Genomic DNA, 13,189 nt, shown 5'->3' with positions numbered 1-13,189 from the left:
GAGGAGCTGTGTGCCTTACTGTAGAGCCTTTAAGAACTTTTACAAGGTCTTTTATAGAAGCAAAGACAGCTGGAAAGGTTGCTTGGTTTGGCCCCCACCATAATTTTGCACTATCTCATGACTTTCTAATAGAAACATCTAGAATACCAGCATGCTAAAAATGCTATGAATCAGCAACGTTAAAGCCAGATTCTGGAGGGTGCAATAAAGCTATAATATCTCAAGTTTCTTTCAAACTCTTGTGTTAGTGGTTTATTTAGTATTGCTTGAGAAAGTCTTTTGCAATAAAAACACAGAAATTACAGAAGTCCTTCACCATACACTACAGATGTCAGCATTTGTGGTCATTGGGTGCAACTACGAAGAGAGACAGACCCTTTGGAGCAGCCAGCCCTTTTTATGGGCTGCTACCAGCTTTGGAGCTGGTATAAGTGGCTTCCTCCTGTGGGTGCAAGCAATGGTGAGTTTTCACACCACCAGGATCCTCAAAGGCTGGTTACTGGTTTTCAGCAGGGTTTGATACATGGTGCAGCTCTGAAAGGTAAGATGACTGCTGTTGGAAGTGTTTCAGTGTTGGTAGGATGAATGGAGTCAACGTAAGGCATCCGTTCCTCTCTGTTCAGCCTTTGGATAGGGCCTTCAGCAGTTCGGACTTCGTTTTCTAGCTATGCATTTTTCTCTGTAGGGGTGTTTGTATGTTAATTTTGGTTGCTTTTCACCTTCAGCTGTTCAATTCCAATTGCTGTTTCTGTGGTTCCCCCCCAACACACACACCTCTGTTCTCTTTTTTTTCCTACCTGCGTCATCTCTAAATGTAACTGATCATAAGCGTCTGTCTGAGGAATGCAGGGACAAGTGCTTTCAGTCATCGTTGCACTGTACTGGAAGCACATTTGCATTCTGAAAAAGAAAAAAGTTGCAGCCTTTTTTTGAAGCAAGATTTTCATTTGTAAACTGTATGCTATTTTTGCCATGTCAGATATAAAGGCTTCCTGTGTGAAACAGATCAAGAAAAGGATCACAGGAGACCTGGAGCAGTGACTCAGGTCACAGCAGGCCTGGTTGCATGACACCTGTGTCATCAAAATAGCCGTGCTTTGGCATCCCTAAATGAGATTTTCCTTTCCTTTAGATGGTAGATCTGTTCAAAGGCTTATTGAATCATTAATAATTTGGAGGAAAACAACTTTTTAACCTTCTGAGAGTATTATACAAATTTTCTTTGTTACTTCTGAACTCACATCATCATCTGATGTTGGGCAAGTTGTCGATTTTCATCACTGGAGTCTTCTCAGAAATTGTTTCTCCCTGTTTCTTTCCACTCCAGGGGCATGTTAAGTCAGATAAATTCATACACTGATGTTTAATCACTGATCACTTACCACTCTTGTGCAATATTGATCAGCAGCCTTTTTGCATGCAATGATCAGAATGAGTAATATCTTCCTAGTAAACACTGAGGAGTGGGAGGGTGAAGGTGGTGACTTAGCCCCATGTAGAAGTTGACACAGGTTTTTTCCAGAAGTGTCTAGACTCCATCCAATTTCTTTTTCCTTTCCCTGCTCCAAACTCTTTTTGTTTCCTTGTTCTGCTCAAGCCGAGTATCAGTCCTTTCTGTAGATGGTGCGTCTTTCAACAAGTGCTCCAGTCCTCTTCTCAGGGCTGCTGGTGCTGCTGAGGTTGTCCCGTGTCTCATTTTCCTGAGCAGCCTGTCCTTTCTTCTTTGAGTACACTACAAACACACACAAGCTTCTATTTCATGGGGGTGTCCTGTGAACTTCATACCTGAAAATGAAAAATGACTGTGAGATAATTCAGTTAAGAAGAAGCCAGGGAAAACCCAAATAGGCAGGGCTGTGGTGTGTAGGTTGAAAGCTGTTTTTTTACCCCCTCCTTCCTCCCACTCTTTCCTTTCCGGGTAAAAGACCTGGTCTGTGCCTGAACTTGCTATTCTGAATAACCTCTTATCTGCAGACAGTGACTGATGCTCACATCCTGTTTGCTACCAGCTTAGAGCACCCTGAAGAGGGACATTTCTATTTCTGCTGGGTCTGTTGCAGTGAGTTTACAGGCTGGCTGGCTGCTGCTGCCTCTGTCATGTACCTTTTGATCCTCTCCTGTGAATTTGAGGAAACTCACTTCTTTAGTGTTTCTATGAAATAGCAAAATCGTTGTGGGATTTGGAATGGTATCTGGAAAAATTAGGTAGACTTTTAAACCGAGGAATAATTTATATTGAGTCAAGATTTGGTTAAGTATTTAGACTTTGATTAATGCTCTGCTAATGTAGAACTATTGCCCAGGAAATAACATGAATAAACCTGTGAATTCTATTGTCAAGCTGTGGGTTTTGATTAGGGACTTGCTAGCTTCCTTGGAAAAAATTGTAGATTTAAATATTCCTTTTTTGCACACCAGTGAGTTCAGCTGTTATTTCTCTAATGTAATCACTTCGCTGTGTTTAAAAATAAACTATTTGCACAATTTCAAATCTGTTTTACTGATGCAGGTGCTCAGGGAAGCTGATTATCTGCTCTAAAATGCACTTGATTCAGTGGCTTGTGCTGCAGAAGTTTTCCATTACAAGCTTTGTTGTGTCTGCCACTTTTAGTATTTTCCCAGTTGCAACCTGTGTAGCCATGCTTGCAAAAATGCAGTCACCTAAAAAACCAAAGACAAAAAAATCTTATAGTCGTCAAGTCTGTTTTGAGACCGCTGTGTGGAGAAAAATATTAAAGGAAGGCTTCTTACAGTTTTAATGAAGCTTACTGTGAATTAAACTTTGAAGACTAAGGAAGTTCATCTTCTTGCTCTTTTTGCAAGCCTTGGCTTCTGCAGCAGACTTAAAGTAAAAGTGGGAGAAAATATGTCTGAATTAATGGCTTCCACAAGGAAAAGTTCCTACACTGTTCTTTTTAGTTTACTTCACTTTGAGGATGATTTGGATGAGACCTGACCAGTGTAGCTTTCTGTCACTCCCTGCCACTGCAGGCTTCTGCTGAGAAGGGCACTTCTCACCTGTTTCTCCCTCCCTGACTTCGGGGTGGTCTTCTCATCTCCTGGGTCTGGGTGCAGGTTCCCCCATTGTGGCACAATGGAGGCTGGTGTCCTGCACTTTCAGGGAGGGTGAGGGGGCTCTGCTTACTGCCAGGGTGCAATGTGTTTAATCCACATGCCACAGTGTCTCCTGTTTGTGCTTGTGGTAATGCCGTGGCCCTGGCTATCTCCAGCCATCCATGGGCTGGAGGTGGTGTGAGAAGAAGCTTTGTGCGCTCACGCCCTGCTGCCAGAGGAGACTAAAGATACAGCTAGGACTGGGAGAGGGTGCTTGTGGTGACCTGCAACATGGCAGTCAATGGGGACAGGTACAGGTGGCTTACCAGCCCGCTTCCTGTCTCTGCTTGCATATATAATTTCCTTGCCATCTTGAGATTGGAGCCTCCCTATGTTGGAAAGCTCTGGTGCAATTGAGGTGTGTTTCTGACTCTCCCAGAAAGACTTTTATGGCCAGCGCTCCAGAAGACACAGGAAGAGGTTATTGCCATAGGTGGTAGTACTCTGACTCTGCAGATGGTCCCAGTGAGGGTTTGTTGCTCTCTGGCCATGTGTAGGTTTCAGTGCTGTGCCTCTCAGGTGAGATTTCTTGCTCAGTTAGCATTACAGTAAATATGAGATGGCATATCCCACTAGGTGAGGAAAGCCGTCTCCCACAGGTGCTGCAGTTCCAGTCCCACCAGGGATCCCAGTGTGTAAGAGGGTGTGTGTGTGTGTACTGTAGGTGTTGGGTTTTGACCTCCCCACAGGAGACTAGTTTGCTCCTAGAGCTGAACTGGTCTTTCCCTGGTTTATCTTCATTGCAGAGCCATTGATCTTACTGTTTAATTTAGGAGGCATTTCTCCAGAGGCTTGTGGTAGTACCTGGTGTTTGGGTGGAAGGAGGATTTGTGTAGGCAGCTTCCAAAAATGCCAAGTCACGGTGAAGCCCCTGATTTTCTGGAGTCCATGAGGTTTCGGGTTATGACATTTGAGTTGTTGAGGCTCCTGAAGCCAGGCCCTGCCCTGATGAGTTTGTACTGATTTGGGCTGTGTGAACAAGAGGAAAACTTCACTGCAGTCATGCGTTGCTTCATTTTGGGGGATGCTTGCAGCATGGGGAGGTTTGTTTTGCTTTTTGGAGTTTCATTCAGCGATGAGAAAGAGGAGGATGAAAGAGGAAAATAGTAAAAAATAAGTATCTCTAAACCTAACATAGAAATGGGACACAAGCAGAGTAGAACGCGTATGTAAGTAGCCAAAGTAATGTGTGTGTTGATGGATCTGGGTAGCACTGAGGTCTCTGTTGCAGGAGGATGGTTATTCTTCAGTGTGTGCCTGCTGGAGGTGACAGGGATCTGTTGAGGCTGCTGAGCGGGGCTTGGGATGGAGCACAGCTTTGTTTCTGTAATGAGCCCAGGGACACTTGGGAACCCCACATCCCGGGAACCCCTCAAACCATTTGTCAAAGTGCGTGGTTTTTTGCCTCAATTCATCGTGCAAACCAGTATTAAACACTAAGCAAGTAAAAAATGTACATTAAATAAACAGTTATGAGGGAAATGGTGCAAATCCATTAGCTTTTGTCATGTCTTCCCTATTTCTATTTTTATTTGTCATGGATAATGGATTTAGTACAACCTACTCCCTGTCACACATTTCTGCTAGCTGTTAACCCCTTCCCCTGGAAATTCACTCACTGGCTTATTTCATCATTAATACAGCAGTAGGCAAAAAGTGACCTGTAAACCTTTGGCACAGATATAAGTGTTGAATAATTTTTTTATTATCTGTTCTGTGAAGGGTTGTGTTTTAAAATTGTACCCATGTTTTCATATATGATGTGACTATACGTTTGTAAGAAAAGGAAATTTATGTATTTTCCAATTGTAGATAATGTAGATAATATGAAGGACATGGATAACCTGTGGGTATTTAAATTAGTGCACCTCTAATATGAAATTAGCACACCTCACTAAATGGACTATCGGTGTGGAGTCTGGGGTTTTTTTCCTTTCTGACATGGATTTTATAGGTGACCTTGAGGACTTCTTTTTTTATTCTTTTGTTTCTGAGTCTTCTCAGTTTTCTTTTCGATAGTGTAAGGATAATTAAGCTTTCCATGTATACACAGAAATTCTATAGGCTGAAGCAGCATTATTAATGCTACTTGCTGCCTGATCTCCCTCAAGTAGGCCTGTGATTGCCCATCATGATGACAGGCTTGTCTTCTGGGCTCTCCTGCTTTGCCAGCCCCGTCTCCCTGCATCTGTCTGATCTTGCACTTCATTCCTCCCTCGCAGTGTCTCAGCTTGTCTTCAGCACTTGGACTTTGCCTAGCCTGGGGACACCTTGGGCAGTGTCTGGGGTTGCTAGGTACTGGCATGAAACAACATCAACTCTATATAGGAGTCAGGCGTTGTTTAAGGGCAGTTAATGACACTGCTTTCTTCAGCTGTTTGCAGGGTTTCTGTGTGGCAGCCTGATAGCTTTGTATGGTGGTTTCCATATAAACTCAAGGAGATTTCTAATAAGCTAAATAGGATTCTTGGAGTTGAGCAATGTAATGCAACACCTTGTGAGCCTGTAGGAGGAATTGTTTTATGATGAGAGCAGTGGGAAGCTAATGTGATGTAGGATCTGTTAGCAGTCATTTTGTGTGAGCTTACCTGTACTAATGGACACTTGCTGGTGTGCTGGAGGAGCAGTGGACTGGCTGTGCCTATGGGTAGTGGATCATCGTGGCTGAAATAATGGTAGAGAATCATTCCAGATCTGGTGTTGAAGTGCCCCTTGCAGGTTTAGGGACCTGGACTCTAGGTACATGCTTTGGGTCGGCAGTCTTGGCTGCAGCTCAGACTTGCTGGGTGTCTAGGTCATGTACTAGAAGACATTCCTAACTTCTCTGTAAACAACGGGAAGTGCTGAGGTAAAAAATTGCTTAAAAGGCCATGAGTGCCTTCATTAGTGTAAAACCCAAAAACAGTCAGTCCCATGCCAGTGTTTCTTTACCTGTGGCAGATAGACAAAGCCGTAGGGTCTGTGCCTGGGACACTACTAATGGGGCTCTCTCTGCAGGTTTGGGTGGGGGGTGGACAGCCTCAGAAAGCACTGCTGCAGGGGGCTGGGCCTTTCACTCTGATAACACATCAACTTCTGATGATAGGTCTTGTGCTGGTGAGACTTGAACTCCTTTAATATTGGAAGACCACTGGACAGTGTGCCTTGTGGTAGCACTTTGATGCATTGCAGGATGTTGTGCTGCATCTTGCCTCTGAAATAGGTTCAGTTTTTTTGGCTGTGGAATACCGTGGCCTTCCCTTTCCTCAGCTGTTACTTCTCAGTGCTGATCCAGCCTCTTTATTCCCGTATCATTGTTTATTTCTATGTTTGGCTTCCTCTTTTTTAAATTTCATTTTGAGACAAAGTAGTCCTTTTCCTTTCTAACCATACTTCCATTCTCGGGGAAGTAATATATCTACCCAGCCTCTCCAATGAAAAAGACAGTGCCCATTTTGTGAGTGGAAGAACAGCAGAGACGTGGAGGTGGTTCATGTGGCTGCATCACTTGGGGAAGAACCAGGCCACTTTCATAGTCAAATCAGGGAATAAAAGGTTGATGACTGGGTTTGTGTCTGGGGCAGCTCACTGAGCAAGTGAGCTAAAATACCAAGAGATGAGCATGAAAACAGAGACTTGGATTTGCATGATCTGAAGTAATGGATGTTTTTACTTGGAGCAAAATAAGATTTAAAAAGTCACAACCTTTTGTTTTCTTGAGGAATGCTGATGATTTTTTGATGCAACTGGCTTGCTTGGGTTGAACACTGTACTCCAGCAAAGTTTTGCACCAAAACTTTAATTTCATGCATTAGATGAGCATATGTTTATGGTCATGTAATTGTGTTTTAGCTAGTCTCTTCACACTTTTTCACCTTTGTGCTTGAGCTGAGCTATGATTGCTGCTTTACTGAGAAAAGGTTGAAAACGTGCAGAAGTGTTTGTGAGGGTTTTGTTATGCTGCATGCAGATACTACTTCAGATTTACTGCTCAGTGTCAAGCGGTCACCTAACATTGCCAGATTTTCCTTGGAAGAGAAGGGGAGATTTCTAGCTCTCTTAAATTTCTAGGTTGGGGAATTTTTATGAAAATTAAAAGCTTAGTAAGCAGTTGTCACTGTCATTAAGATGCAGTCAAGGTCTTCAGTGCAATTCTTTAAAGCTGGACATAGGGCATTTCATTGGTCTGTGCTAGAAATGTTAAAAGAGAATGGAGAAAATCTGCCTTTAAACTGCATGAATAGTTATCTGTAATTTTTATGTAAGATTGCAGTGAATCTGAGGAATGTGTTTTGTAATAATAGGAATCATTGGCAGTGGCTTTGTTTTTCTTTCTTTAAGAATTCTGTAGCTGTTGTACTTGTTAATTAAAAAAAAAAACCACCCAAAAATCAAACCAAACAAAAGAAAAACAGAAAAAACCTAGCTGACCTCAGATGATTCAATGCTTTGTCTGTTTCTGCAAATAAGTTCAATTGCTTAAAAAAAGGAGTGACTGGAGAACCCACCAGACTCATATGCAAGGTGTAGGCAAGCTGTTACAGAGGATAAAGTTTTAGTATTATCTGTGACCCCCATAAAAAAACTACTTAAAACTGGAGAATCTGTGTAGGAGAGCTGAGCAGGCAACATTATTCTTCATAACTTGAAATACCAATGAGTAAAAATAAGCGATAGAGTTTTAAACAGACCAGCAGACTAACTTTGGCATCTAATCTTACATCTTTCTGAGCGCTTGCCAGACAAATAGTTGAAAATTTGTTATGTAATATATTTTCCAAGTTTTGATACTAGTATGCTAATTCTGCTTCATGTAAATGAAGGAACTACAGTTCTGAGTTGGTTCTATTTTAGGAGTGATACCCTTCATTTGGAGGAGCGTGATGTTAACATGAGGGATGGGTAGTTGAACTAAAAAAGTAAGGCGCATTGTTCTTGTCACCACTGTCTGCAAGTGAATGGCTTACAGCTGGCCTTTGAGCACTGATCCTGGTTGCACAGGTTCTCTCTCCTTGGATATTGAAAAATATCTCTGACCTTGCTGTTGTAGTGCTGATTCAACACAGCATCAGTGGTCACAACAGACATGCATTCTCTAGTCTTGGTGAAGTTTGCAATCACGAACCACTTCTTTCACATAGTGCCAGCACAATGCTTGCAAACCTTCAAGGGTAGAGGTATATTTAGTGAAGTATGTGCAATTTGTGTTGTATTGTGGGATGGCTTTGAAGTCACTTGGCAGGTTTCTTCGCTTAGTACAAGAAAGTTATTTAAGCAAGCCATTCTCTCATGAGGTGGATTTTGGAGTGATTATTGTGTTCCTCTCAGCGCACTTCAGAGCTGAAGACAAGGTGTCATAAGGTGCAACTTGGAAAGTATTTTACTTACCTTCATTCTGCTTCACCATTTCCTCATGAAAGTACCTCATTTTTCTTGTTAAGTACATTTTTTCATAGGGTGAGAAAAGGGGAATTTGTGTTTAAGAGGAATTCCTGATGATAGTTTGCTGGGTGACTGCAGTGTCAGGTGGTGAGTGAAGTACCCTGCACTTTTTGTGGATAGACTCTTCCATCAAGCCTTTTGTGCTTTTGCGGGTCCTTGCTGCCTGACAGCCTTGAGTGTACTCTCACCACCCCCAGAGGCTTCCTGCGCAGGTGTGAGCAGTCAACAGTGACAAAAGTGTCAGCAAGGTGGCTGATGGCTTTGTGCTGCTATATTAGATGTGGTACATTCATAGGAGTTGAGAAATGTGATTCTGGTCTAAAACAATAATCTTTTTCAAATTCTGCTCCTGGATGTAGTTACTCAAACAGTTGTTTTGAATTCTGTGGTGACGTGTAGTTCTATCATACAATTATTTGGTTTTGTAGAAGGCCTTTTGTGCTCATATTGAACACGTGGACCTGTAGAAGCTGTTGGGCATTCCTATGGATAAGCAAGGCGGCAAATGTATGTGAAAGGTTTGATTCAAGCCTGCTGTTACGGCATAGCTGGACACAATGAGCTCAGGATAAATATTTCGTTAAAGAAAGAGCCTTTAATACACAGTAATCTCTCCACTATTACTTGTAAAGAGATCACCTGTTGTAACAACAATTTCATCAAGGAGAGAAAACCTTTTGATGGTGAATTACTGACAACAAAAGGTTCCTAATCACTGCGAAAGGTATCCTTAATGATATTCACAGGTCCTCTGTTAACGACTGCAGCAGCCTACACTGAGTTAGGCAGGGACAGATGTCACAGTGATGTGATTTCAGTATTTGATAGCTTGAGGCTGCAGATGTTTTTTGGAAATGCCCTTTTTTGAGTAATGGGAAATTTCTGCTTTTTCTCATTGCTTTTATGGTTACTGAAGCCAATGGGATGTACTTCTCAGATGGTGTACATCTGCACCCCTCAGTCTGTGGAGCTGCCTGTTTAGTACTGCTGATCATTTTTGTTCAAGAAAGCCTAGCCATGGCCACTCATCCCCTCCTGATTTGACAGTGGAGAAGTGCAGATCTACTCAGTGAGCAGCTGTTGTTTGGTAGTAGCAAGGTCCTTAACGCAGAGCTATTTCAAAGTTCTCAGCCTGCTGGCATAGCTTAGGTGCCTGAGCTGAGCTGTGGATTCACTTGTGGGTGCTTGTTCTGGTTTCTCTCCTCCCAGCCTCCAGGCACCTGTGTTGGTGCCCAGCCTCTCGGTGTCCCTGGCTTCCTATGCACAGCCTGGCCTTGCCCTCAGGGCTGTCTGCCAGCCTTGCTGCCCAGCTCTCCCCTGTACCCCTGCTCTATGTCATACTGGTTTTGTCATTTATTTTACAAGCTGCTTTGTGTCCAGCCAGAGTCCTGGTTTTCATTTTTCAGTGGTGAAAATGAAGTGAATTCGAGGTGAATTGAATGAAAACGAGGTGAATCAGGATGTGTCACCAGGGGTCCTGCTGCAGAAGGGGAGGGCACCCATTCCCCTTCCTGGCTTCCCACATCGCTGGCTCAGCTTTGCCACAGCTCTCTGGATGCTTGTCACACCCTTCATGTGAGCCAGCTTAATGAGTATAAATTACATCAAATTGTGTGAGAAAAAGAGTTTTCTTTGAGGAAAATGTCTGAAATGGGTTTATAGAAGAAGGCCCAGACACATGCAAGGCATCAGAGAGGAAAAAAAATCTTCCTTTTAGCAGATCTCCTTTAGGGTAGTATTCCCTTGGGGACCATCTTGGTGGTGGTGCTGCTACAAGAGATATGGGTACCCAGAGCTGCTCCTTTCTGGTGCACATTCAAAGTGAGTATGTTACCAGAGTTTCAGAAGGGAAAATTTGGAAATGCCAGCATTTCCTTTAGCCTATGTTTTGTGGTTTCTGTGTCCTCTCTCTTCCCAAAGCTTTGTTTTGACCAGACTTGTTTTTATGGCAGTAAAAAGAACAACTCAGTGAAAAAGGTTGCGTTCTTAACACCTTTCAAGTCTGTGCTAAAATAACCGGGGAACAAATTTCTTCAAATAAACACTATCTGGAATGTTTATATAGATGGGTATATGCAGTACCAAAATCAGGCCATGCAAACCCGATGCAATGGGTTGTGTATTTTTCCCAGACACTGGTCTCAGAAAGAGCTCAACACAATTTTTTTAGTTGAGCTTTGGGCAGGCAGTTAGTTGCAAGGTACTTGCAGGGAAAATCTTTGTAATGAGGAGTTTTACTAGTGGATAATGCTATTAATTCCCAACTATAACAACTGAAAGAGCTGACAAGCAGCATTTTAATTATTTAACATTTTCAGTCTTTTTCAATTCTAAAAAATGACCAAACATAAAATACTAATAAGTTGTGTTAAGTACTATTTAAAAACTTTAAGATGCAGTCCACTGGAAGAAAAAACAAGTGAGCATTCGAGTCGATCATGTTCCTTTTCATGGCAATGCACTGACTTCAGTGGCTGGGAGGGAAACAGAATTGGATATTTGTGATACGAGAGAGCAAATTTATTAATATATAAATTGGGAGTTAGTACACAATATTGTGCACAATCTACATATATATTAAGTGATTTAAAAAGGAATAACAATTTCTCCATATAAAAGATAACAAGGATTTTTTTTTTTTTAAATAAAGTATTCAGTCATGAACTTTCATGGGATACCTCCTTATGTTTCTTTCTCTCCCCATTAGCACCTCTGAAATCGCTTACCTTCAACTATAGTTTACTCTTGGACCACATGAAGAGGACTTCTAGTGACATTCCCCATTTTTTAATTACCTTAACCAGGAATCAGTGCAGAAGCTTTAACCTGTGTTTGGCAGGAAGAAGGTGGCTGTGCCTGACCCTGGGAGGAGTTGGCATGTCAGGAGGTCTGAAAGCACTACAAATGCTGTGGATGTTATCCACTCCTCAGTCACTTGTTGCCTGGGAGACAAATGTAATCCAGAGATTTTTATTTTCTTTTTTTTTTGACCCTTCCTTGCTGTTTTTTGATTGGAGTCACTATTGACTTTTAGCTTGGAGGAGGTAGTGAAGCAGCACGCCAAGTGTCATAAGATGGAAACTAATCACTAACCAATGGGTCTGAGCTCCAATGATTTCCTTTCCCATGATTGCTCTGTATATAGTAAGACTAATGACACATCTGAACAGACAGTTAACGAAGCTCTTCACACCTCCACACAGTCAAGAAGGTTTCTTAACCAGATGTCACTTAAGTTTTCCTTGTTATTCATGCTTTGTTATGTGATTGTGGAAAAACAAAAATAACTGTCTTAAAAGAGAACATTGCAAAGTTGGCGAGCTTTGCCTTGAATTACATTTGTTTTTGCTAGTAAATTATAAGTCAGCTCAGTTGCAAATGTCCCTGTTTGGGCACCAGCTGTCGCGGTCTGGGCGGTGGTCTGGGTGCCATGACCTTCCCAGAGAAGCGTCCTTGGAAGGACATTCTTGGCACTCCCTGCCCTGCTGAGAGTGATGTCAGCTCTGAGCCCTGAAAAGGGCTCTCGAGTGATTGCAGCTCTTCGGGCGACATCTGGGTGACATGGAAGGAGGGACGGGAGTCTCATGTGGTATTCTGCAAGGAGCCTTTATTCTCTGTCCAGGAACAAGGAGAACTCCAGCCACCACAAAGGGGTCAGGGATGACTCCGGATAGTCAGAGGGAAACAGGGATATGGGAAATACGGGAAAAGCAGGGGGCGGGATGGAACATCAGGACCAATCAACTGAGGGTTTGTGGTGGAGCAAAAGGGGAAGGGCCAATGGGGTACATAAATATTGCATGGACCGCAAGGCATGTATATGACACTGCTCTTGTCACCTTGAAGGAGGAACTCGTCTGGGAGTTATCCCTCCAAGGGAGAGTTGTGGGTTCTTTGTTAACTGGCCCACTGGCCTCCACATCTCCCCTTTATTTATTAAAAATGCAGCGACATAACAAATCTGCATTTCCAGTGTTTTTTCTTAACAAGTCATGTACTTCTCAATATTTTTTTTTTGAGAGTTCCTGTTTTTCAGTGAGATTATTTTTGGCTTTTGCAAGAATCTGGGCAAGCCACACTAATTTATCTTAACAGTAATGAAAGGTTTTGAAGTCACTGTTCAGTAGTAAGGCCCTCAGCTTAAACTAACTGGTGGGTTTTCGGGAGTAATCTCTTCCAGGTAGATGAAAAGTCTGTCTCGGAAGTAAAAGAGAAAACTGAAGTTTGAAAACAATATATTGTGTTCCAGTAAGTACAAATAAGGTATATGGTATTTAAGTGTAGCTTTTTTATAAGCTTATCCCATGCTGTAAGAAGTAAGGAATCCAGTGAAGGTTTTCTCCTGAAAAAATGTTCCTAGTTTTGCTTACGGCTTGCTTAAAAGGAAATTTTATGTTCTTAGTCTGGGTCTTGGATACAGCATGGAAGTGGAATTTGGGATGTTTGGATTCTATTTTTGACTCTGTTCTTTGCCTAAAAATCACTTACTGGCTTATATGGATCATTGTCCCATATTTAAGAGGGCTAAGTGTAACAACCGTGTTATTGTAGACTGGTTTGAGAAGTGTGGTGCACAGCTTTCACAGCTGACAGCAGCACTGGATCTCTCTGTCACTGGCTGTAGAGCTGAAGAATCTTGCTTGCTGTCTCTCTA

The 13,189-nt window shown here is 42.4% G+C and overlaps 1 protein-coding gene and 1 long non-coding RNA gene across 36 annotated transcripts in view; one reads left to right on the top strand and one right to left on the bottom strand.

The window, feature by feature from the left end:
* Positions 1-13,189, top strand: part of FOXN3 (forkhead box N3) — a 205,246-nt gene that overhangs the window by 89,541 nt on the left and 102,516 nt on the right. The gene's annotated exons all lie outside the window — the stretch shown is intronic.
* LOC147652687 (uncharacterized) lies at positions 226-12,332 on the bottom strand. The gene is made up of 2 exons (XR_015288390.1): positions 5,703-12,332; positions 226-1,785 (listed from the first exon to the last, which is right to left on the bottom strand). It is a non-coding gene; the product is annotated as an uncharacterized LOC147652687 (long non-coding RNA).

This window comes from Cyanistes caeruleus, chromosome 6, assembly GCF_971803275.1.
Source record: "Cyanistes caeruleus chromosome 6, bCyaCae1.hap1.1, whole genome shotgun sequence".
In the NCBI taxonomy this organism is placed as follows: domain Eukaryota; kingdom Metazoa; phylum Chordata; class Aves; order Passeriformes; family Paridae; genus Cyanistes; species Cyanistes caeruleus.
Note: the sequence above shows the minus strand (reverse complement) of the source record. Positions and strands in the feature narration are given on the sequence as shown.